Genomic DNA, 27131 nt, shown 5'->3' on the forward strand with positions numbered 1-27131 from the left:
TTTTTCCAGAAGATGGTATAGAAAATCCCAAACTTTTTGGCCAACCCAATACTTTGGTTTTTTTTTGTTTTGTTTTGTTTTTGTTTTTTTTAATCATAGATCATATCTCTTTGCAACACAACATATAGTTTAATTATTTATTATGTTTATAGATATTCCCCACATAGGCTTTGCTATGGTGTGAATTTGTCTTTTTCAATTCATTAAGAATACCATCAAGAAGACAGATGTTCAACAAATATTTTCTAAGTTGAAGGAGTAAATGAAGAGCAAACAATCAGTTAATATTTGTTGAACGGAACAAAGAACTTATCTAAGCTACCTCATAAATGGATCCCACTTGTTAAATGCCCCCTGTACGCTAGGCCCAGTGCCATAAGTGATCTCATTGAATTAGTCCTTAAGTCCTTTGAGCTAAATAATCAAATTCCCTGTTATAAAAATATACATGCTCAGAGAAATTAAATAATTAAACAAAGATTACACCACTGGTAAGTGACAGAGGCAGAATGTGAACTCAGTTCTAACTCCAAAGCTTGGAGGTCATTCCATCCCAATACAACACTTATCAATGTATTCACAAGGATATGAGCCACCCAGAAATGTACTGCTTCTACAAATGAAATATGGCCCTGTATGAAACTGGTAACTCTTAGTCATTCACAGTTAACACTCTCTCATTCAACACAGGTTAGATATGAGAGCTCCCTCACCTGAGATGAAGCCAGTTGTTCTCTACTCTTGTGGAGCCCAGAAGCAAGGTCTGTTGCTCAATCCAGCCTGGTAATTTGCATTTCCAATCACTCAAAAATTTAATTAGTATCATGGCCTTAATCAGGTGCACTGCAAACACAGCTGATGTCATCAGAGCTTAATTAGTTTGAAGGAGAAGAAAAAGTTTTTAGTCTGAATATGTCTCCAGGGGTATAAAGGTGAAGGGTCTCAGAGGTTTGTAGAAGAGGAAAGAAACCAACTTAAAATCCAGACTGTGTGATTAAAGACTTTAAAAAATATTAATGGGGAAAGGTTTCTGAAAATGTAACATCACTATGACAAAAATACGAAGGCAACAAAGTGCCAATGCCCTGCAGTCCAATTTTAAAACATTTCAATCAACTGCTGCTGCTGCTGCTCAGTCACTTTAGTCATGTCCGACTGTGCAACCCCATAGACGGCAGCCCACCAGGCTCTTCTGTCCCTGGGATTCTCCAGGCAAGAATACTGGAGTGGGTTACCATTTCCTTCTCCAAGGCATGCATGCGTGCTAAGTCGCTTCAGTCATGTCCGACTCTGTGCGACCCTATGGACAGCAGCCCACCAGGCTCCTCTGTCCATGGGATTCTCCAGGCAAGAATACTGGAGTGTTGCCATTTCCTTCTCCATTTCAATCAGCACCACCCCCCAAATTTCCTCTCACCTGTTTGTAGTCAGCTTCTATGCGCCTACCCTGCCAATCCCATGCAACCTCTTCTCTCCTTCTTGTCACCATAAATTTGCCTTCTCTGGACATTTTAAATAAACAGAAAAACACAGTCTGAATACCTCTGTGTCTGTCTTCTTACTCGTAGCATGTTTTTGAGTCTCACCTACGTAGTAGCATGCATCACTATTCTACTTTTATTGTTGACTAGTACTCCATTGTGTGATATACACCATTTTGTTTCTCCATTCACTAACTCATGAACATTTGAATTGTTTCCACTTCAGGGGTATTATGATTTTGCTGAGGTGAAAATTCACATTCAATTCTTTAGGTGCACATGTATTTTCTTTTCTCTTGGGTAAATTCTTAGAGATGAAATAGAGAAGTCTCATATTAAATTTCCACTTCACGTTATAAGCAACTGCTGAACTGTTTTCCAAGGCAGCTGTTCCATTTCACATCCCCACCAGCAACACATGAGAGCATTTCTTAAAATGCCTCAGACAGTAGAATTGAAAGTCTTCAACTTTTTATGTCTAATCTTTGAACTTCAGCCCTGAAAGAAAATTGTAAAACGCTCAAATCACACTGTAGACAGAAGGAATGATGGGAAATTAACTGCAATCCATGAGGTTTAGACAAGAGAATGGATTTGTAGCAAGTAAGTCTTCTCAGGGATAGGATTTTCAGATTTCATTTGCTAGGCAATTAAATTAATCAATTAAATAAAATAACTCCCCAGAAAGATCAGTTACATTTGCCACATAGATTGCTCACTTACCCAAATTTACCCTGAGGTTTATATAACAAAGACACTGGTTTCATTTATTTCATTTTCCCTATTTTTATCTCCACATCTCAAAGGAAAGGAAGACTGTGGGCTTCGTACAGTTTTAGTATGTGTTAGTCAAACTGGATGGAGCCCACTCACATGTGGAAAACTCTTAAGTGATTTCATTTTGCTTTCAATCTTCAAGACTCTTGATAAGATTATACATTATCTTATCAAGATAATGTAAGATGATGTGGCCAACTCTTGAGCTACAAATTTAGTCTGGGAATAGACTGAGGCTCCACATTGTATAATTCATGGGTTCATTCATTCATTCTGGAAAACATCAATATGTTTCTTGAGATACCAAGAGGATAAAGACCTGGGCTGTGCTTTTAAAGGAGTGACAGACTTGTCAACTAATATTATACTGGAATGTTTTAAGTGCTGTCATCAAAGAAAATACAGGTGGGAGGGAGGAGGCAGGCACAAAAAAGGAATAGGATAGAAAAGTCATCCCAGATGAGGTAGTTCTTGAGCTATTCTATTAAAGCAGGTATTTGTCAGAGAGTCAGGAGTCGGCTAGTGGGAGGTCATTCGAGCCAAATGCCAGAACACAACAAGCAAGGACCTGGTGCCCTGAGACTGTATTCAGAAACCTGTCCTCAGTGTGGCTGGACAGGGGTGGCCTGGGGGATAAAACAGGAGGCAAGGCTGGTGATGGCTTTACTTGTCCCAGGAAAGAGACACAGAAAACAGGGGCTGACTGTAGAGCCTTATGTAGAATCTGACACTATAAGATTTGAATTCTTTTTAGCTTATTTTTACTAGTAAAGAGGACAACTAGGAAAGCAATTAAGAGAGGGTTAAAGGAGCCAGGTTAGACTATGATCTAAGGCAATAGCAGCAGAAGTAGTTAGCAGGCCTAGGGAGAGGAGGAATGTTGAAAGGGCAGGATACATGTAAATCTATGGCTGATTCATATCAATGTATGACAAAACCCACTGAAAAAATAAATTAATTAATTAATTTAAAAAAAAAAAGAAAGGGCAGGATCTAGAGCAGGGTGTGCTGTGGACAGCAGTGATCCAAGGCCCACAATGAAAGGCTAACTTCCTAGGTCCCAGCCCCGTGATTTACTGGACTTGATTTTGACCTAGGAATCTTCATTTCGATAAGCACTCCAGGTGATTCAAATGCAGGGTGACTTGATGATACTTACCTCCAGAGTGTAAATACATCACACAGAGGAGCCTTGCGGAGAACCATTAATTCCAGAGCTACCATTGCAACCAGTGAAACAGGGGTAGGGGTGGCTTCTGAGAATAGAATGCTGAATGCTGGGTAAGCTTTGCCATGGGCCCCTGCTAAATTGGCCCCTCACTCTAGTTTGGCTCACTCTTAAGAAGAAAACTGCACTTCAAGAAAAGACAATTTAAAATGTGTCAGCCTAGGCAACAAACTTGAATCAAAACCTATTGGCCCATGTATAAGATTCCCAAGAGGCTAACTCATGCTCGCCTAAAATGAATTTCTGTCTCATGACAAAGGTGAGGAACTTCACATTTCTGAGTTAGGTCCTGGTACAAAACTTTTTGGTCTGCCTTCAGAATCTCCGATCTGTCTTCCCACCTATGCTACATCTCAGTATCAGGTATATCTCTGAGATACTGTGGGTTCAGTTCCAGAGCAATGCAATAACGCCAATATCACAATAAAGGATGTCACAAAAATTCTTTTGTTTCCCGGTACCTATAAAAGTTATGTTTATACTATCCTATAATCTGTGGTATGCGATAGCGTTATGTCAATAAAAACAGTGTATATCCCTTGATTAAACAATTCTTTCTTGCTTAAAAATGCTACCTATCACCTCACAACACAGGGCTGTAAAACCCTTTTTTTTTTTTTTTAAGCAACATCTGCGAAGCGCAATGAAACAAGGTTTGCCTATATTATCTCTTACATACCACGAACTCCAAAAGAGTAGAAATTAGATTTGTCCAAAATCATTTTGTTCTGGTATGCCTATGGAAAATAGGCACAAAATAAGTGCTTTGTGTTGATAAAGCTGCATCTATGTTGATGCTTTATTTGCATATTGCTGTAAGTGCTGAATATATAATTTGCGTATTATGCCAATTCGAGAGAGTGGGGACTGTGCTCTGTTTTGTTGTGCACAATATCTTTAAACGCAGAAAACACCAGGGTAATAAATTAAACATTTTAATTAAGTGTTATGGCACCCTATTCATACACTTCTGTTATATGGTTCAGACAACTGTGTCAAATAATGTCCTCACTAAACTTCCACACGCATGACAAGCCTGATTGAATATGGTGAGTTGACATCTGATCAATTTTTTTATCATGTCCCCCAACCAGAATGATAAATACTAACAATATAGCCAACTTTTACTGCACAATCATTTCATGCCAGATATCACCCTCAGTGCTTTAATGAAAGATTACACTGAATGCTCACGGTGACCTTAAGCAGTAGATACTATTATTAGCCCCATTTTACAGATGAGAAAATCAATGCTTAAAACAGCTAAGTATATAAAAAAGGTCAAAGCATGTGACAAACAATCACAGAGCAGGGATTTTAACTTAGGTGTAGCTGAACAGGCTCTAAAAATGAGCCCATCTTGTTTCTCAAGTTTCCATTCTATCTAAGCAATGAAACACATGGATGTAATGTGATAGAAAATGAAGAAAAAAAAATCTAGAGTGTGGAAAATCTTACTTTACAGTGGTAATCTCAGGAATTATCAGTTGGGAATTGACCTCAAGTCTCTTCTATGGATGTGACTGTCTGTGTTTAATGTGCCACTCTCCAGGAAGACAAAAGCCCTTGTTTGTAGCATTTTGCAGACTTTCCTGCTATGAAGACTCTCACTCCCCCTGTCATTACTAAAGGCGGAGCTGGGGAGAAACATGCATTTTGTCCATTTCCTCCTAAGAGTCAGGTTTCTCATGGTCTCCAAACAAGCCCCAGAGACCTTGGACCAGGGACAAAATACCTGCCCCTGCTCTGCAGGAGCACCCAGTGCACGGGAGAGGATGGAGTGTGAGGTAGGCAACTGAGTGGGGGAATGCGAGCACCACCAGGCTATTTTAATTACAAAGTGATGACAGCTGAATATATTCCCTGACTCTGCGGCTAATAGCTTCCTGACCTAGACCTCACTTGCTAGACCCACTCCAGAAACCAGACCACAGTCATCCCCATGGGGCTTCTGTTACTGGCTGGCCATCTCAACAGATGCAAGTCCAACCAAACCCACGTTGCCTATGAGCGTGCAAATGGGGAGGCAAAAAGGAAAACGTGTATGAGATGAATCACAGTCTGCAGAGGGAGGAGTGGGTGTCTGCGGCTGCTCGGGAGGGACGGCACCAAAGGTCACTGTCATGGAGTCTCTCAGCAGTACAAAGTAGTAATTCTGTTCAGCTGTCGTTCATAGCTGAAACTTTTATCAATTCATTTGACACATTAAAAATATTTGATTGGCTGTCCTGTGATGAGGGCAGTGTGTGTGTGCTGAATACAGTATGATTTTTGCAGTTAAACATGTCCACAGCATTTCATCTGCTCCCAATACCATTTAATTCTCACAATTATTGTGCCCACTTTACAGCTGGGTGGCTCAGACAGTAAAAAAATCTGCCTGCAATGCAGGAGACCCAGGTCCAATCTCTGGGTCGGGAAGATCTCCTGGAGGAGGAAATGGCAAGCCACTCCAGTATTCTTGCCTGGAGAATTCCATGGACAGAGGCACCTGGTCAGTCCACAGGGTCGCAGAGTCGGACACGACTGAGTGACTAACACTACATACTGTATAGCTAAGGAAAATGAGTCACAGGACATAAATGATAGTTTCTGAACTAAAACAAACCCTTCCTATAATATTTTCTTGGGTGATTCTAACCTGAGTAGATAGCCCTTTCACATTACACTCACTGACTCTGTACAACTGGCATTAGATTTGCCTTGCCTCAGGGTTCCCTATTATGTAAACTGTTCGGCTGCTTTACTGGCTTAAAACATAAATTGCCACGGGTAGAAACCATGGGCAGATCTCATGAAGCTAAGCTCCATGGAAATGCTCAGGTTTTTAAATTGATTAATAACACTGTATCCATAGGTCCACTAATAGCATGAAGCTCTGGGAATTCCAGAACTGGGAGGAAGTGCCAATAGTTGCGAATGCTTACTACATAGAAAACCCTAAGCAAGACATTTTACATATATGGTTTTATTTAAAACAATATGGTTGATATTGTGACTTCCATTGTAAAGATTTTTTTAAAAGGCTCAGTGAAGTTACGAAATTTGCTGACACATTATCAGGCTGCTGCAAAGCTCCAACTTAAATCCAGGACACTCTGACTCCAAAGGACAACAATGCTGCCCTGGAGGTCATCACGTCCATCCCACTGCATCTCAGAGAGAAGACACCTGAACAAAACTCCAGTGGATGGGGATTGTACCTCACTTGGAAAGTAATCAGGGATCGTAGCTTACTTGGAAAGTAATTCCAAATGTTCCCTTGGTAACATCTTCCAGGTTCTGTTAAGCCTAATAATCAGGAATGAGTTCTTCATGTCTGTCTTAATAATCCTCTCTGGCTTCCATTTCATGCCATTCCCTTTGTTTGGTTAGGTTAGAAGATGGAAAACAGCTGGGTACCATTTCCTAGACAATAATCCTTCTTGGACTGGAAAATTCCTATGACATGATCTCAACTTCCTTTTCTCTGATACAGAATATAGCCACACGCCACTTAGAGTGAAGTCTGTCCTTCCTGATAGGCTTTCCTGCCCAGACACAACAGCCCCTGTCGGCAGGGAACATGAGTGAGAGCCACCAGCACGACTGGGTGACCCAAGGACAGACGCTCCTAGATCAAAGAGTCATGCTGAAAGCAGCCGTCAGCAATGTCCATGGAGGAAAGAAAGATGCTGGGAACCCGTGTGCAGCCCCACCAGTTACCCACGGTCACCACGGGCCTCCAAATAGACTCAGAGCCAGGGAAGGAGGTGGGGGTTATAGAAGGGGGGGCAAGAAGCCACTAATCTGGGGAAACCATGGGTTGGCAGGCAGCTCCCAGGCCCTGGCACCTGGGGAATAAGGGCAACTGCTCAGAAAACATAAAAATCCAGTGAAGAGCAAAGGAGGGGAGCCTTTCAAACAACAGTGTTAAGTGCTAGGAACCCAGTGGCTACAAAAGGCTTTGCCAAGTGTCAAGTTGGAAACAGGAAAGCTTTCCTGGGCCCTTGGATGTGAAGGCCAGGAAACAAGGAAGGGGAAGCCGGTAAGGAAAATAACAGCCACACAGATGCTTGAGCTGGCCTGGGGAAACCCCTTCTTCCGTTGTTCCAGAAAGCAGAGGCAACAACAGACCAGGAGAGGGCCTGGCCTCCAGGCTGCCACCTTCCCCTTGGGCATGTGGTATGAGGAAGGGCAATGGTGGGGCCAGCTGCCCATTTCAAGAACAAAGCCTGTGCCATTTACCTGCAGATCAAAGTTGGCTCTTAATAAGATATGCGGTTGGTAGGGGCTGAGAGAGAAAGGCTGCCCCGTCATTCTATTAAACAGGGATTAGGGCTAACAGACCAGGTGAGCAGCATGATCTGTGTACAGAAACACGTCCTTTAGGAAGTTAGGACTGTGACTGAACGAATGCCTTTATGAGACACAATCAGCACCCATTCCCTGCAGCAGGGAAAGCATCAGGTCTGTGTTTGCGCGTGTGTGCAAGGGCGTGTGCAATTCTTCCTTGCTGTTGCTAAGATGGTTTCCCCCCTCTCTGGCCTCTCGCCCAATCAAAAGATAGCGGCTGCTCATTGGATGCCTGGCTTTATCGAATGACCGTGACGAGCTGGAGTTGAGCCACCTCATTGGTTCATTCCTCTGGCCCATTGTCAGGGGAGAGCAAATCAGACACCTAATCAATATTTTGTGAAGTGGCACTAGACTCCTGGCTAAATTTGCATTAAATTTCTCCCTGTCTGTGTCTTTGCACTCAGATAGCATCATATTAACTTCAGAGGTAGAGGGAGAGACAAGCAATCAAGTGCTGTCATCCTTCAGCCACTCTGGATGTATTCCTGAGTCTAGGCAAAAATCTTGGCATGCCAAACATGTGATGGAGGAATTAGTTATAAGCAAGATGTAACTCTCCTGAGCAGAAACACATGATACTAGGCTGGATTAGTAGTGTCTTTCCTAGATGCAAATTGAATGTTATCTTCTTGCTTGCTTGCTTTCTTCTGTCCTATAGCCATTCAACAAATAGTTACTGAACACCTATCTACCCAGCCAGGTTCAGGGGTGGCCCTACTGGGCCACTCCATAGCAAAGCAGGACATTAGATGGCCCAGGTTTATCAAATTCCAAACAAACTGCCTCTAAAGGAAACTGGGCTCTAATCATCATCCATGGAATAAGAGAGGACCAAAGTTCTGCCGTTTGATGTCTCCTAGTGGGAGACACCAGTGGCTCAACAAGTAAAGAATGCGCCTGCAGTGCAGGAGACACAGGAGAGACGGGTTCAGTTCCTGGGTCAGGAAGACCTCCTGAAGGAGGAAATGGCAATCCACTCCAGTATTCTTGCATGAAAAATCCCATGGACAGAGGAGCCTGGTGGACCACAGTCCAACAGGTTGCAAAGAGTCAGATGCGATGGAGCGACTGAGCACACACACAATGGGGAACAGACGTTCTGAATCAAAAGCTGATCTAAGAGGGAGGGGATATATGTATCCAAATAGCTGATCCACACTGTTGTACAGCAGAAACTAATAACATTGTAAAGCAACCATACTCCAATTAAAAAAAAAAGTTGGTCTAGCAACCAGGATGTCTCCAGAATTCTACATAAATCTCAGATAAAGTGTGGGTGATTCTGAGGAAGAGAAAAAAACATGAGGTGACAATAAACTGCCTCTCTTTCACAGGGAAAACAGGAGCACCCATGCAAGAAATCCCACATACCCTCCACCACCCCATGACAGCTCTCCTTGTGTGCCTCCCAGTCTAAGAAACAAAGAGATTGTGTCTCAGTCAAAACTAATCCTCGCATTGATGGACTGGCCCCATTCTCACCCACCAACTCAAGGAGCTCCTGTAATTCTCACCCTCAACTTGCTCTCTGATATCATCATATTTCCCAAGTTTCCCTCTCTTTTGGTCATTTGCATCATGGTGGAAATATGCTACAATATCCTCATCTTGAAAAATGAAGATAACACAGAAAAAATTCTTTCTGTAGCCAAGGCAGATGTTCAGCTAGAACATGCCGGTACTGCTATCCTGATTAAGAAAAGACTGAGACAAATTTGGATCTGCGGACAAGCACCCACCATCCTGAGCTTCCCAGGTATCCCCTCTCCCACTTTGCCAACCCAGCCTCTCCCCCGGGGCCTCCTGGACATTCCACAGTCCAGCAACCAAAGGGTTGAAGTCTTGATCAGCGGGCCCGCCAGACTCTGCACCAGACTGACAGCCAGAATCCAATGTGATTCATCATTTATTAATATCACATCTGCTTAGACCTTACATTTTCTTCGAGTCATTCTCTCCTCCACCTCCATTACTTCCTTGGCCTTCAGAGCAAAGATGTCCATTCTCACAGTCTCTGTTTCTCTTCCCCTTTTGTTCTGAACACATTCCAATCAGGTCACCTTTCCAATCTTTCCAGCATCACAGCTTTTGTCGAGGTCATCAATGGACCTTCACTTTGCCAAATCCAAAGATCAGTTCTCCATCTTCACCTTATTTGACTTATTAGCAGCATTTGACACAGTTAACTACTTTCTCTCCTTAAATGCATCTTACATTTTTTTTTAACCACCTTTCTCATTTCTGATGCACCAATTTCTGAGTTCTCTTCTTTCCCATCAGTCTGCCTTTTTTCTGCTTTGCACTTATTAATTGAAATATAGTTGGTTTACAATGTTCTATTCGTTTCTGGCATATGGTAAAGTGATTCTTTTCCAGACTCTTCTCTTATAGGTTATCACAGAATATTGCATAGAGTTCCCTGTACTATACAGTAGGTTCCTTGTTGTTTATCTATTGTATATATAGTACTGTGTACTTGTTAAGTCCAAACACCTAGTGTATCCCTCCCCACCCTTTCCCCTTTCATAACCGTAAGTTTGCTTTCTATGTCTTCACCAGTCTGCCCTGTGTTCTCCTTTGCTGGTTCCTTCTCACCCTCTTGACCTGTAAACATTAACAGGCTCCAGGGCTCAGTCTTGGGACTTCACCTTCTTTTCTCTATACATCAAGTCTCTGGTGATCTGTTTCCTTGACATGGAATACCATCAACTCTGCATCTTCTCTACAATATCTAATATACACCCCCACATTTAAGTCATACAAAACTATCCTTGATCTTCCCCTCAAAATGGTCCTATTTGCTTCTAGTCTTCATCTCCATTCCGTGAAATATCATTCTTCCCATCACTCAGTCCAAAATCCCTGAACTCATGTTTGAGATATTTTGAGTTCTTCCTCTCACACCATACCACACCACCATCCACCAGCAAACTCTATAATTTCTACCATCAAATCAGATTAATCATGTACTACCACCTCCTACTACTGCCACTCAAGACAAAATCAGTATATTTCCCCTTTATTAATGCAATGACCATCCAAATCATCTTGTGTTCACCTTTGCCCCCTTAACCATCTCTTCTCCACATAGTCACAGAGGCAGAATATGTGTGCATGCTCTTTGCAACCCTATGGACTGTAGCCCACCAGGCTCCTCCATCCATGGGATTCTCCAGAATACTGGAGTGGGTTGCCATGCCCTCCTCCAGGGGACCTTCCCAACCCAGGGATCAAACCCATGTCTCTTACAACTCCTACATTGGCAAATGGGTTCCTTACCACTAGAGCCACCTGGGAAAAATCTCTGTGAATACAGTCAGTTCATGATACTCTTCTGCTCAAAATTTTCAAACAGCTTCTATCTCCTCCAGAATAAAATCTAAAGTCTACATGAAATATACTAAGCAAAAAGGAGCCCATAGTTTATTAGCTAGGTTCCAGTTTAAATCTAATATATGACCATATTGCAAATATGTTGTTAATCACAAGGAAGAATGGGCAAGGACATGAATTATTTATCATACAAATCTAAAAACAAACACCAGACAAAAAAAAATGTGTGCAACTTAAATCTTATTGGTCAGTTATGAATATTAACTTTTTATTTAAGGACAACATATTTCCCTGCATATGCATTTCCATGATTTCATTTTATCTCTACTGGTAACATAAGCTGACACTTGTTTTCAGTTGTGTCCAACTCTCTGTGACCCCATGGGCTGGAATGCACCAGGCTTCCCTGTCCTCCAATATCTCTGAGAGTTTGCTCAAATCATGTCCATTGAGTCAGTGATGCCATCCAACCATCTCATCCTCTGTCACCACCTTCTCTTCCTGCCTTCAATCTTTCCCAGCATCAGGGTATTTTCCAAACAGTAGGACCTTTGCATTAGTGGCCAAAGTACTGGAGCTTTAGCTTCAGCATCAGTCCTTCCAATGAATATTCCAGGGTGATTTCCTTTAGGATTGACTGGTTTGATCTCCTTGCTGTTCAAGGGATTCTCAAGAGTCTTCTCCAGCACCACAACTCAAAAGCATCATTTCTTCAGCACTTAGCCTTCTTTATGGTCCAGTTCTCACACCTGTACATGACTACTGGAAAAACCACAGCTTTGACTAAAGACCTCTGTCAGCAAAATGATGTCTCTGCTTTTTAATACACTATCTAGTTTTGTTATAGCTTTTCTTTCAAGGAGCAAGCATCTTTGAATTTCTTGGCTGCAGTCACCATCTGCAGTGATTTTGGGGCCCAAGAAAATAAAGCCTGTCACTGTTTTCATTTTTTCCCCATCTGTTTGCCATGAAGTGATGGGACCAGATGCCATCATTTGTTTTTTGAATGCTGAGTTTTAAGCCAGCTCTTTTGCCTTTCTCTATCGCCTTCATCAAGTGGCTCTTTAGTTCCCTTTGCTTTTTGCCATTAGGGTGGTATCATCTGTATATCTGATGTTGTTGATATTTCTCCCGGCAATCTTGATTCCAGCTTGTGCTTCATCCAGCCCGGCATTCCGCATGATGTGTTCTGCATCTAAGTTAAATAAGCAGGGTGACAATATACAGCCTTTATGTACTCCTTTCCCAATTTGGAACCAGTCCGTTCGTTGTTCCATGTCCGGTTCTAACTGTTGCTTCTTGACCTGCATACAGTTTTCTCAGGAGGCAGATAAGGTGATCTGGCATTCCCATCTCTTTAAGAATTTTCCACAGTTTGTTGTGATCCACAAGGCTTTAGCATAGTCAGTGAAGCAGAAGTAGGTGTTTTTCTGGAATTCTCTTGCTTTTTCTATGATTCAAGGTGTGAGCAGTATGAAAAACTGACAGTAAATCTAACTTCCAACATATGCAGTGAACATTCAAAATATCTGTTGAATAAATAAATGCTTAGATAATGGACTTATTTCCTACCTGTGATACTATGATGATAATGAGAAGCAGGAATTGAGTATCTACTGTATAAAGTATGGTATTTTATATATTTAAATTACATTTTTACTCCACCAACTTTATTCTCTCCATTTTAAAGATACAGTAGTAGTCTTGTGGCTCTGAAAAGTTGAATATCTTTCTCAAGGTATCATAATAAGGGGCAGGGTTTGCGATATGAACAATGATCTATATGGCTTCAATGCCTTGTGTGTTTGCCATGGCCATATCATGATGAGTTGTTGTACATCTATGATGCAACATTATCATATTCTCATCAAACCCCCATAAAAAAAGTGAGAGACAGACTCCTTGCTCTATGAGAAAGGAAGGTATAAAGTGTTAGTCACTCAGTTGTGTCTGACTCTTTGGGACCCCATGGACTGTAGCCCGCCGGCTTCTCTGTCCATGGAATCATCCAGGCAAGAATACTGGAGTGGGTTACCATTTCCTTCTCCAAGGGATCTTCCTGACCCAGGGAGCGAACCTGGGTCACATGGATTACAGGCAGATTCTTTACCATCTGAGCCACCACCAGGTAGAGGGAAGGGACAGAGAGGACATGCTAATTTCAAACAAGCTCAAGGTCAAGCAAGGAGATAAAAAGCCTAAACTTCTGCTCCCTTCTTCCAGTATATCCTCACTGGAGTCTTCTGCTATCTTACCTATACGTTTCTTAGCTAAGTAAATTGTACTCATCTACCCTTTGAGTTCCAGAACAGATTCCTTAGAGTCTATAGTTCTATAATTTTTATAGTTTTATTAATCACCTTTCTCATAAACAGTGCTTTAAAATGCCAATTTTCTAGGAATATAATGCTATTTTCTTTTTTTTTAGATATTCTTATGTGGGCCATTTTTTAATTTTTTATTAAATTTGTTACAATATAGCTTCTGTTTTATGTTTTTTGGTTTTTTGTCCACAAGGCAGGAGGGATCTTAGCTCCCTGACCAGGACTGAAACCTACACGCCCTGCTTTGGAAGGCAAAGTCTGAATCCCTGGACCATCAGGAAAGTCCCTGTAATACTATTTTCTAGAGATTCTCTGACACCCTTGGGAAGCTGAGTCTAATTTATCAATCTTCTAATGTCATATTTCAATCAGTTATTTGCTGTGATCTGAAAAAATCTAAATGAATTCAAAATTTGTGCAAGTGAACTTGCATATTCTGACACAATTCAATAAAAAACCATATTGAATGTGGTAAAAATTCCCTAGATTTTTGAGAATCAAAATCTATTATTAACCATTAACTAATTATGATTTTCCCCCAAATTAGGGTTTCCCTGGTGGCTCAGAGAGTAAAGAATCTGCAAGCAATGAGGGAGACCTGTTTGATCCTTGGCTTGGGAAGATCCCCTGGAGGAGGGCATAGCAGCCCACTCCATTATTCCTGCCTGGAGACTCCCCATGGACAGAGGAGCCTGGCAGGCTATATGTAGTCCATGGGGTCACAAAGAGTGGAACAAGACTAAATGACACAGTCACAGCACAGCACCCCCCCACCATTGATACCCAACATGTCCCTTTCTGTCAGTAGCCTCTGTGTTGAATGATTCCTCTGTGCCCAAGAGGAAAAGCCCAAGAGGGGAACCCTGTGGAGGAGACAAGAGGAGAATGACAGTGCGCAACTTCGGCCAAAAGAAGATTGACCCACAAAGCCAGGTAACTCTGAAGCCCCAGCTGGCTAAGTGAATCAAAATGAGCATTTAGTCATTAGGAAAAGCATAGCTTTATTTCAATTCTCCAGGGAGAAAAATTCATACAAAGTTCTGCAACGGAGTCAACATGGAACAAATAAAACAAAGGAACAATCATTCAGTCATTCAACAAGTACACCTGCTGTCTTTATGGGGCTGTTGTCAGTGTTACAAAGAAAAACCCTTTGTGAAATGCTCCATTGTATCTACAAGTTGTAAGTTACAGAGTCCCTTTGAACTCTGCGGCCAGGCAGTTCTGCACTTGTATTCTTGTACATCCTGCTGGAGGACCCTGGAAAATCAGGGTTAGAGAAATAATAGTACAGTAAGTAAAAAGCAGAGACATTACTTTGCCAACAAAGGTTCATCTAGTAAAGGTTATGGTTTTTCCAGAGGTCATGGTATGGATGTGAGAGTTGGACTATAAAGAAAGCTGAGTGCTGAAGAATTGATGCTTTTGAACTGTGGTGTTGGAGAAGACTCTTGAGAGTCCCTCGGAATGCAAGGAGATCCAACCAGTCCATCCTAAAGGAGATCAGTCCTGGGTGTTCATTGGAAGGACTGATGCTGAAGCTGAAACTCCAATACTTTGGCCACCTCATGTGAAGAGTTGACTCATTGGAAAAGACCCTGATGCTGGGAGGGATTGTGGGCAGGAGGAGAAGGGGACAACAGAGGATGAGATGGCTGGATGGCATCACCGACTCGATGGACATGAGTTTGAGTAAACTCCGGGAGTTGGTGATGGACAGGGAGGCCTGGCGTGCTGCGATTCATGGGGTCTCAAAGAGTCGGACACGACTGAGCAACTGAACTGAACTGAAGTATCCTTGTAAGCAGAGTCCGTGGAAAGAATTTAAATGTATATTAACACAACAGAGAACATGAAAACAGGTCAATCTCTTTTAAATGAAGTGCTAAGATGTTAGGGTGCTTAGAAGAAATATATTGAGACAAAGGTAAGTCCAGTGGTTGCACAAGCTGTGTATTAGTAAGTTCAGCTCATGGTTCAGGAACCCAAATAAATGCATTTCTCAAAAAGAGGGGAGATATCCCGCACCCAAGGTCAGGGGCGGCGGCCGAGAGGAGCTACCCCATGTCTGAGGTAAGGAGCCATGGCTGCGCTTTGCTGGAGCAGATATGAAGAGAGACCCCCACGTCCAAGGTAAGTGAAACCCAAGTAAGATGGTAGGCACTGAGTGAGGGGATCAGAGGGCAGACAGACTGAAACTACAATCACAGACAACTAGCCAATCTGATCACATGGACCACAGCCTTGTCTAACTCAGTGAAACTAAGCCATGCCGTATGGGGCCACCCAAGACGGACGGGTCATGGTTTCCATTGTTTCCCCATCTATTTCCCATGAAGTGACGGGACCAGATGCCGTGATCTTAGTTTTCTGAATGTTGAGCTTTAAGCCACTTTTTTCACTCTCCTCTTTCACTTTCATCAAGAGGCTCTTCAGTTCCTCTTCACTTTCTGCCATAAGGGTGGTGTCATCTGCATATCTGAGATTATTGATATTTCTCCCGGCAATCTTGATTCCAGCTTGTGTCACTTCACGGCAAATAGATGGAGAAACAGTGGAAACAGTGGCAGACTTTATTTTTCTGGGCTCCAAAATCACTGCAGATGGTGACGGCAGCAATGAAATTAAAAGACACTTACTCCTTGGAAGGAAAGCTATGACCAACCTGGACAGCATATTAAAAAGCAGAGACATTACTTTGCCAACAAAGGTCCGTCTAGTCAAGGCTATGGTTTTTCCAGAGGTCATGTATGGATGTGAGAGTTGGACTATAAAGAAAGCTGAGTGCTGAAGAATTGATGCTTTTGAACTGTGGTGTTGGAGAAGACTCTTGAGAGTCCCTCGGAATGCAAGGAGATCCAACCAGTCCATCCTAAAGGAGATCAGTCCTGGGTGTTCATTGGAAGGACTGATGCTGAAGCTGAAACTCCAATACTTTGGCCACCTCATGTGAAGAGCTGACTCATTGGAAAAGACCCTGATGCTGGGAAAGGCTGAGCGCAGGAGGAAAGGGGACGACAAAGAATGAGATGGTTGGATGGCATCACCGACTCGATGGACATGGGTTTGAATGAACTCCAGGAGTTGGTGATGGACAGGGAGGCCTGGCATGCTGCGGTTCATGGGGTCTCAAAGAGTCAGACACGACTGAGCAACTGAACTGAACTGAACAAAAAGTAGGCTAATTCTTATTTGGCTGAAATTAATTCTGCAGCTGATTATTCAGAAATCAATCCATTTTCTTAAGACACTCTAGAGATACAGTAGACGCTATTGCCTTTGTACAGTATTGTTAAAATGCTTTCTTGTATTTTCCACATGTGTGATCCATGATCATGGAATTACTGAGAGTCACATTAGAGCTGTTTTTCCAAAGATTTCTTATCTTGTTTTACCAGTGCTGAGTACAGAAAGAACTCTTGTAGGAAGTCCACAATCTAAATCAAATGGCCTCACAATTGGGAACACTTCTACAGACAGGAAAGAAATTACCAAGACAGCAAGAACCAAGTGCAGAGACATGTTGGGGACCTACCAACTCAAATGACTCAGAGTTGGAAAGAAGTTAGGTAGGTTCTGCCTGATGCTCTTGGCTCTTCCATGCAGGCTGCAGGACCCTACAGAGGAAAGTTTGAGAACCACTGATCTAACCTACCTCCTTGTTTCTCAGAGACAGAAATCAAGACCAAGAAAAACAAAGCGTTTCATCCAAAATCACATAACCAGTTGTTGCTAAGGAGGACTAGTTTCCTGATTCCCAAGATTCACTTTTTCTCATACCAGACACCTCTCCATTTCAGAGTCTACTGAAATCTCCCTGCCCGCAAGATTTCCTTTCTATTTCAGGCAACAAGGGCAGGCCAGCTTGGGTTCGAGCCACCTAGGGCCATTTGTCAGTGCCAGCCGCCCACCAGGCCATGCCAACCCTGGCATCTGGTCCTGCTCCCTAGCACTTATGCTTTTTTGATTAAAGGGCTGACATGCACAAACAAACCATAACTTACGCACGACATGGTTAGTGAGGAGAGGCCAAACGTGGACGCGTGCTGACTCATGAGGTAAGAAGGAGTCAGTTAGCAAATTTCCAGTCTTGTTTGTCTCTGGTGACAGGTACATAAATACTGCAAAGGCTACAAAGAGCCCTTTATAACTCTTAACTCAAAATATTCCTCAACCCCATGGCAAGTTTAACAAAACTTACGTTATCCCATGTTGGTTAGGTGGGACTGCTTGCGGGCCAGTGGGTTATAGTTATTTTCAAGTCTGAGTCAGGACTGACTGACTCAGTGAGAGTTGCCAGGGGCAGCATGAGGGAAGACTCTTAGTGGCTCTTTGTAGAACACCGGAACCACCTATTGGCTCTGACTACCTGTGACTGTATATGACTTTATCAGCTCTCTTCTTGGGACAGACCTCATTCTCAAGAGGCCCCACCAAGATAAGATCTGAAAGACCGCCACCAGCAGCATAATCTGGGACATGCACTGTCTTCCTCAATTATAATCTGGTTGTGGCCATGCCATTGCACTAACAAGTTGTATTTCCAGGAATAATAAATAATCTGGGAAAAATGAATAAAAAGTATCACTGCTCAAATTGAGGTCAAGTGCACTGGTGTCAACTGGGAGCTCGGTTAAGTGGATGGAATCCCAAACCTCAGCCCAGACCCACTGCATCAGAAACTCTATTCTAGCAAGACCTCCAGGTGACTGTATGCACATCAAATGTGGTAAGCACTGATCTAGAGATAAAGATCTTGACTTTGGCTTCTCCATTAGCTCCATCTATAAAGTTCTGGTAAGGGAACTGCCCCTGGTTCTCTGGGCACTTAAATGGAGAAAGGATCCCCCAAAAATCCAATGCTTCCTTAAAATGTTTTTTTTTTTTTTCTGCTCCAATAGGATGATCACCTCCATTTTTTCCCCCTCTAAACATAAAAAAACAGATATGGTTTGGATCATTTTGAGGAGGAATATGCACCATGGAATGTGATAGCCAAGAGTAAATATACATATTTGGCATTAAAGTACCTCGGCTTCATTTCTAGATATCCAGGTAGCCACCAAGTCCTTTACCTCTAGAAGATTTTAATCTGAGTCCCGCCTTCCATCGCTGTCTCTCTACTTTAACTCAGTTCCTCCATCATCTGTGATGGGGGCATTATAATCATCTCTCAACTGCATTCCTGGTCTCCTTATGTAGTCCATTGCATCCTCCAAACTGTCATCAGAAAGAATATTCTCAAAGGCAAACCTCACCATATTATCTTCTGGTTTAAAGTCCTCTAATGACTCTAATAAAGTCAATACTTGCAAGTTTTCGAAGCAGGGTCTCTGATGACACTGCTTTCCCAGACCTGCCCAATTCTGTTTCTCCCACTTTTACCCCCTCTCCTATACGTGTGCTCCATGCTGCTCCCTAAGAACAAGGTACCTCTCTGCTGGGAATACTCTTTCTTTCTCTGCCCATCAACCTCTTCTTATCTCTTAAGGCCACGTCATTCTTTTTATCCCCTCTGTGCGGCTCTTCTTGACCATGACTCTACCACCGATGGAGAGCTGATCATCCTTGGAGCTGGACAGCTCTTCATCTTTTATCTACTTCATCTATTATCAGCATGTCTACTGAACTGCAGTGTTTGTCAGCTCGTCTCTGTCCCTGCACTGCTCCATGAGTCAAGAACTATGTCCCATTATTCTTTGGTATCTTGAGGATCAAGTGCTATTGTCAACTTACAGTAGGAACGCAATGACAGTCTGATGAATTACATGATTAACCGAATACAGTTACTGTGGAAAATAGTTATCACTTTATCTCTGAGAACTGTGAAAAATACACAGCAACCACAGATCTGGTGGAAATATTTTCAGTGGATTAATCTTCGAGATTCTCCAATGGTGGATATTAAGGAATTGAACTGGTATTAGTAGTGAGAATAGCTATTATGTTAGCTCTGCCACCACCTTAAGGGGAAATGAGCTACCTCAAATCATTTATTAAACATCTATTTACCTGTACAGATCAGCAGAATTATAGCCTAAAGCAGAGCCAACAGCAAATGTGGACATGAGCCACTCTCTCTGGTGGTCATAGAGCCCTATGCTTTTGGGCTGGATGCTATTGTCAAAAGGAGAGCATGAGCTAAACTGCAGCTAAGCTGAGAGGTGAGCTAAACTGGAGAAGACAGTTTTAGAAAGTGGGTCTCAGCCTCTGCTCCCCCATATGCCCACAATGGGCTTTATGGGATGCTATGCTTCAAGCTCAGCTCAACTTGTCTCCAAGATCAATGAAGTCCCCGAGCGGGAAGAATTCAGGAGTGCCAGCTCAGCATCACTGCTCAGAGCTCAAGCTATATCCCTACCCTGACTTCTACCTCCCACTCCTGCTACTGAGACCCAGAAGTCACCTCATCCTCCAGTTTTTGCTCATGAAAACAGTAATAATAATGCTATTTCACAGGTTAATATAGCCTGACCATGTGCACCAGTCTGGGTCCTTCATGTATTAACAAGTTTAACCTTCATTCAAACCAATTTACTAGGTGCTGAATTCTTTTACAGATGACAGAAGTAGAGACCTAGAAAACTTTTTATCTATTGCTTGCATCTTGGTTTCTCTTGATTAGGGACTCTCCATTTACTACAGATGGTATGAGTTAACTTCTTTGCATCTCCTCACCCCTCAGAAAATATGATCTAAACTTGGAGGTGGATCTGCACATCCTCTGTCCCCAGGCCACATGCCTCCTGCCACCTCCCAGTCTGGTCATCCTATTTTACTGATTAATCTGCTAATTCTAGCCTTGTCCTAAGGACAGTTACAGGGTCATTTATTTTCCACTCTATTTAATATGGGTACTTAATGCTGTTGGAAGCAAACTCAGGGTGTGTCATATGGATAAAATGCTGCGTGATGACAGGCAGCCACACTATATAATATCTGAATTAGGGAAAGAGGAAAGACATGGTGCTTTTTGTAAGAGGCACGTGAAAAGATGTTCAACATTGCTAATTATTAGAGAAACACAAAACAAAACTACAATGAGATATCATCTCACATCAGTCAGAATGGCCATTATCAACAACATTATTAACAACAAATGTTGAAGAGGGTATGGAGAGAAGGGAATCCTCCTCCACTGTTGGTGGGAATGGAAACTGGTGCAGCCACTATAAAAAACAACATGGAGATTCCTTAAAAAACTAAAAATAGAGCTTCCATATGATCCTGCAATCCTACTCCTAAGCATATATCCAAAGAAAACCATAATCTGAAAACATACATGTACCCCAATGTTCATAGCAGCACTATTTACAATAGCCAAGACATGGAAGTAACATAAATGTCCACTGACAAAGGAATGTAAAAAGAAGACATATATATATATATATATACATATATATATATATATATACACACATATATATATAATGGAATATTACTCAGCCACAAAAAGATAATGAAATAATGCCACTTGCAGCAACATGGATGGACTTCAGTTAATGTAGCCGCTCAGTCATGTCCAACTCTTTGCAACCCAATGGACTGCAGCACACCAGGCTTCTCTATCACCAACTCCCGAAGCTTACTCAAACTCATGTCCATGGAGTTGGTGATGCCATCCAAACATCTCACCCTCTGTCATCCCCTTCTCCTCTTGCCTTCAATCTTTCCCAGCATCAGGGTCTTTCCTAATAAGTCAGTTCTTCTCAACAGGTGGCCAAAGTATTGGAGCTTCAGCTTCAGCACCAGTCCTTCCAATGAATATTCAGGATTGATTTACTTTATGATTGACTAGTTTGACCTCCTTTCTCTCCAAGGGACTCTCAAGAGTCTTCTCAAACACCACAGTTCAAGAGCATCAATTCTTTGGAGCTCAGCTCTGCTTATGGTCCAACTCACATCCATACATGACTACTGGGAAAACCATAGTTTTGACTAGATGGACCTTTGTCAGCAAAGTAATGTCTCTGCTTTTTAATATGCTGTCTAAGTTGGTCATAGCTTTTCTCTCAAGGAGCAAGCACCTTTGAATTTCATGGCTGCAGTCACTATCTGCAGTGATTTGGAGACCAGAAAAATAAAGTCTGTCATGGTTTCCATTGTTTCCCTATCTATTTGCCATGAAGTGATGGGACTGAATGCCATGATCTTAGTTTTTTGAATGCTGAGTTTTAAGCCAACTTTTTCACTCTCCTCTTTCACTTTCATCAAGAGGCTCTTTAGTTCCTCTTCACTTTCTTCCCTAAGTGTGGTGTCATCTGCATATCTGAGGTTATTGATATTTCTCCTGGCAATCTTGATTCCAGTTTGTGCTTCATCCAGCCCAAATTTCACATGATGTACTCTGCATATAGGTTAAATAAACAGGGTGACAGTATACAGCCATGACGTACTCCTTCCCCAGTTTGGAACCAGTCCGTTGTTCCATGTCCGCTTCTAACTGTTGCTTCTTGACCTGCATACAGATTTCTCAAAAGGCAGGTAAGGTAGTCTGGTATTCCCATCTCTAAGAATTTTCCACAGTTTGTTGTGATCCACACAGTCAAAGGCTTTAACATAGTCAATGAAGCAGAAGTAGATGTTTTTCTGCAATTCTCTTGCTTTTTCGATAATCCAATGGATGTTGGCAATTCAATCCTAGGTTCCTCTGCCTTTTCTAAATCCAGCTTGAACATCTGGAAGTTCTTGGTTCACATACCACTGAAGCCTAGCTTGGTGATTTTTGAGCATTACTTTGCTAGTGTGTGAGATGAGTACAACTGTGTGGCAGTTTGAACATTCTTTGACATTGCCTTTCTTTGGGACTGGAATAAAAACTGACCTTTTCCAGTCCTGTGGCCACTGCTGAGTTTTCCAAATTTGCTGGCATACTGAGTGTAGCACTTTAACAGCATCATCTTTTAGGAGTTGAAATAGTTCAGCTGGAATTCCATCACCTCCACTAGCTTTGTTCGGAGTGATTCTTCTTAAGGCCCACTTGACTTTGCACTCCAGGATATCTGGCTCTAGGTGAGTGATCACACTATCATGGTTATCTTTGTCATTGAGATCTTTTTTGTATAGTTCTTCTGTGTATTCTTGCCACCTCTTCTTAAAATCTTCTGCTTCTATTAGCTCCATGCAGCTTTTGTCCTTTATTGTGCCCATCTTTGCATGAAATATTTCTTGGGTGTCTCTAATTTTCTTGAAGAGATCTCTAGTCTTTCCCATTCTCTTGTTTTCATTTATTTCTTTGCATTGGTCATTTAGGAAGGCTTTCTTATCTCTCCTTGCTATTCTTTGGAACTTTGCATTCAGATGGATATATCTTTCCTTTCTCCTTTGCCTTTCGCTTCTCTGGAGGGACTTAGAGATTGTCATACTGAGTGAAGTAAGTCAAACAGAGAAACAGAAATATCATATGATATCACATATGCAGAATCTCAAAATAATGATATATAAGTGAACTTATTTACAAAACAGAAACAGAGAAAAAAACTTATGGTTACTTGGGGGGAAGGTTACAGTTAGAGAGTTTGGAACTGACATGTACACACTGCTATATTTAAAACGGATAATCAACAAGAACATACTGTATACCACAGGACTCTTCAATATTATGTAACAACCTAACTGGGAAAAGAATTTGAAAACTAATAGATACATGTATAACTAAATCCCTTTGCTGGACAGCTGAAATTAACACATTGTTAATCAACCATGCTGCTGCTGCTGCTAAGTCACTTCACTCCAACATAAAAAGTGCATCACTTTGCTGACATTTCCCTAGACATATATCCAGGCTCCATAAACGTTGTCTGTAATAAAACACGGGCTGTCCATTAACAAACTGCAGTAACTATGCATAATAAGACACAAGTCATTACTGCTCCATTACAGGAAGGGGGCATTAGTGGAAACACCTGGAACAGATTTGGGTTTTTTGTCCCTAACAAGTCTTTTCAATGAACAGTATGCTCACTTACTCTCATGTCTGTATAGCTCAGATAATAACAGCTCTCTGTTTCCTGCACAGACCTGAGGTCAATGTCGCAAGAAGCCGTTTGGCAATAATTCCCCTTTCAGACAGTTAGGTGATCAGGTAGGAGAGAAGATCTGCAAAAGCAGAAGAGGGAACAGAAGCTGTCCACTACCCTGGGCTTGGACCTGGTAAACAGATCCTGTTTTTTCCTGTTATTTCCAAACACGTGTGCATAGGAGCACATATCAGTGTCCTCTGGAGGACTCTGAAAAACACAGATTAGATTTCACTGTGCTCCTGTATCTCTCTAAATCAGAACCTGCCTGCTATGGCCTGGAGATGTAGAAAGAGATTTAAATAGGTAATTTTAAGAGGAGATTCTAATACATATTACCGATTAGGAAATATCACTAGAATTGTTATCTAGGAAAAGCAAGAACACTAATAGCATATATATTTTGCTCCAGTAATATCAAGAAATATAAGTGAGATGTTGATAAACTAATCCAAAAGCCTCAGGAACACAGAAAGTGTTCTTAAATTTTGAGTATTCTGATCATGTTGCAATGGACTCTGTAAAAATCTCACCAATGATGACTTCTTCTCAAACAAATCTAATTTGGAATATAGGTAAGAAATGAATGTGCAGCTGACTCTTGTGTAAGAGAAACATAAAAAATTCTTAGATAATAGAGAAATTAAGAGTATAAGTACGAGTTTGAGAGAAGAATCATGGCAAGGTGTTTAATTATCGAGGTGTTTTTTTTTTTTTTTTTACTGATCTAGTACCTTTAAATTATAATTTAATTTACAAGTATTTGCTGAGCACAATTTGAGGAAGGGCTTAATTTGTCAACTCTAAACTGATGCTGCACTGTAAACGTCCAAATCCTCAAAGGCAAATTTTCCAAAGTCACAACACTGACCAGATGTTTCTTCTCTTCGGCTCCCCTGCTGATGACAGAAGTTGCCTGAATCCGGAACATCACCAAAGACAAAGCTCTGACCCTGTGATGGATCGCTCAGGTCTTATACAAGCAGGACCTGCACCAAACTGCCAGAGCTTTGGGTCTTTTTTAACTGAGACAGGTCATTAAAAGAAATGAAAAGATGTCTTCTGGAGCTTAATTAAGGAAGTTAATTCTAGGCCCCATCACAGGCCCATTAACCTTTCTCTGTCCCTAAAATATCTTATGTAATGTCAAAAAGAAGCAAAGATGGGAAAAGGAGCTGTGTAATTAAACCTACTTAACCTTAAAATGGAAATGTGTCAAGGGATAGACACAATTGGTATAAAGCTCCTAACCTGTATTTATGACCTCAAAACCCAGAACCCACATGCCTCATTTTGCTATCTCATTCTCAATTCCTTTGCCATGGTGTTGGAGAAATTGGCTAACTTACTTATCATATCTGACCTGGACCATGAGAAGTTAGTTCTGAAAATGCTGGAAGGGCAACCCTATCCTGGCATAAAGAACAATAATATTGTTGATGTCTATAAAGATGTTTTGGGGGCACAGAACATTTCTAAAGCTCTCCAAGGAGATGGTTTTCTCTGACCCAGAATACTTTTCTTCCCCATCCTGGAAGAATGTGACCAGGTTAGGGTGAGTTTGATTCAAGATTGAAGAGAATCTGACATATTTGCATTTTCTTTCCTGAAGTACCTAGTTATAAATGTAGATTCTTCCAGAATGTCAATGGAGTCTGAAAGGGCAGAGGCATTGCAAGAACTTGGCAGACCCTTGCAAAGGAAGTGTTTCCAGGAGGTTCCTGCTCCACTGGGGAGAATGATGGGCTCCACTAAGGAACCATCTCGGGGCTGGGGAAAGCGGATAACAGTTGTGTCTGTTCTGCTTAGTCACCTAACTTCCACTATGTCCTGGGTTCTGGGCTATATTAACAGGGAGAGGAGTATTTTCCACTAATCCAAAAACCATTCTGAAATGCTACAAGTTCCAAAAATGACCAAGAGCAGTCACTCTTTATGTGGCATCAGGACCACGCACACTACAATTATCCCTGATGACGGATTCTCTAGGGACCTCTCAGTATAATGTCTAATATCAGGGTTCACAGAAAATACAGGACACCTGTATTTTTATTTACTGAGTCTGGCAACCCTGCCTAATGTCCAAATGGTAATCATCACCCATCACCATAAAACAGAACATTTTAGAAAGAACTTGGAACCAGACCTACTGCCTTGTTTTATTTATGAGAAGGTTGAGATTATGGCAGAAAGTGAAGAACTAAAGAGCCTCTCAATGAAAGTGAAAGAGGAGAGTGAAAAAGTTGGCTTAAAGCTCAACATTCAGAAAACTAAGATCATGGCATCTAGTCCCATTATTAGTTTATGGCAAATAGATGGAGAAACAGTGGAAACAGTGGCAGACTTTATTTTTCTGGGCTCCAAAATCACTGCAGATGGTGACTGCAGCAATGAAATTAAAAGACACTTACTCCTTGGAAGGAAAGCTATGACCAACCTGGACAGCATATTAAAAAGCAAAGATATTACTTTGCCAACAAAGGTCCATCTAGTAAAGGTTATGGTTTTTCCAGAGGTCATGGTATGGATGTGAGAGTTGGACTATAAAGAAAGCTGAGCACCAAAGAATTGATGCTTTTGAACTGTGGTGTTGGAGAAGACTCTTGAGAGTCCCTCGGAATGCAAGGAGATCCAACCAGTCCATCCTAAAGGAGATCAGTCCTGGGTGTTCATTGGAAGGACTGATGCTGAAGCTGAAACTCCAATACTTTGGCCACCTGATGCAAAGAGCTGACTCACTGGAAAAGACCCTGATGCTGGGAAAGATTGAGGGCGGGAGGAGAAGGGGATGACAGAGGATGAGATGGTTGGATGGTATCACCGACTCAATGGACAGGAGTTTGAGTAAACTCAGGGAGCTGGTGATGGACAGGGAGGCCTGGCATGTTGCAGTCCACAGGGTCACAAAGAGTCAGACATGACTGAGCAACTGAACTGAACTAAGCTGAACTGAGATTCAGAGCTTTTGGGGGTGGGGAGAGGGCTGTTTGTTCTTAAGTTTCATAGCTACTTAGCGACAGTATTTGGACCAGAATCCAGACAGGTTTATATCCACTATCCATGCCACTTCTCTAATAACAATGCAATATTATTTTTTTATTGTTGTAGTTGTGTTGTTTAACTAGACTTTGCAAAAATTTGTTCATAAATCTGAAATTTATTGGGCAGAACCTGTTCAGGCCTCTCTACTAAATTCTGTAGACAGACAGAAAATAAAAGAAGTGAACACACTCTGCCCAGATCTTTAGAACTTTCATAGTATTAATTGGTAAAGTGCTAAGGAAAATAACAAGTTTTAAAAATCTTAATACAGGCAAAGGGTCAAAAATATTTTTTAACCCAATTATAAAGATACTCTTTTTTAAATACTATTTAAAAAATTTTAAACCACTGTACCCCTTCATCAGTGTGAATAATTCATGCTGGTATTCCAGGCAAAGTGTCATAAAAACAGCCAAGTCTTAACCAGCCATAGCTCACTGTTCTGCAAAATCAGTTAGGGGAGATTATTTAAAATCCACCTGGAATATGCCACATATGTGCAAACATGATCCCTTCAGAACCTTCTTTGTACATTTTTGCCATGAGAAGACATGGGATAGGTACATATGAAGACATGGGTGGCAGCAAT

At 41.7% G+C, this 27131-nt stretch overlaps 1 protein-coding gene across 12 annotated transcripts in view; it reads right to left on the reverse strand.

The window, feature by feature from the left end:
• The window catches only part of LOC122693665, a 365374-nt gene that overhangs the window by 138406 nt on the left and 199837 nt on the right, over positions 1–27131 (reverse strand). The window lies entirely within an intron of this gene.

This window comes from Cervus elaphus, chromosome 1 (assembly GCF_910594005.1).
Source record: "Cervus elaphus chromosome 1, mCerEla1.1, whole genome shotgun sequence".
Taxonomy (NCBI): domain Eukaryota; kingdom Metazoa; phylum Chordata; class Mammalia; order Artiodactyla; family Cervidae; genus Cervus; species Cervus elaphus.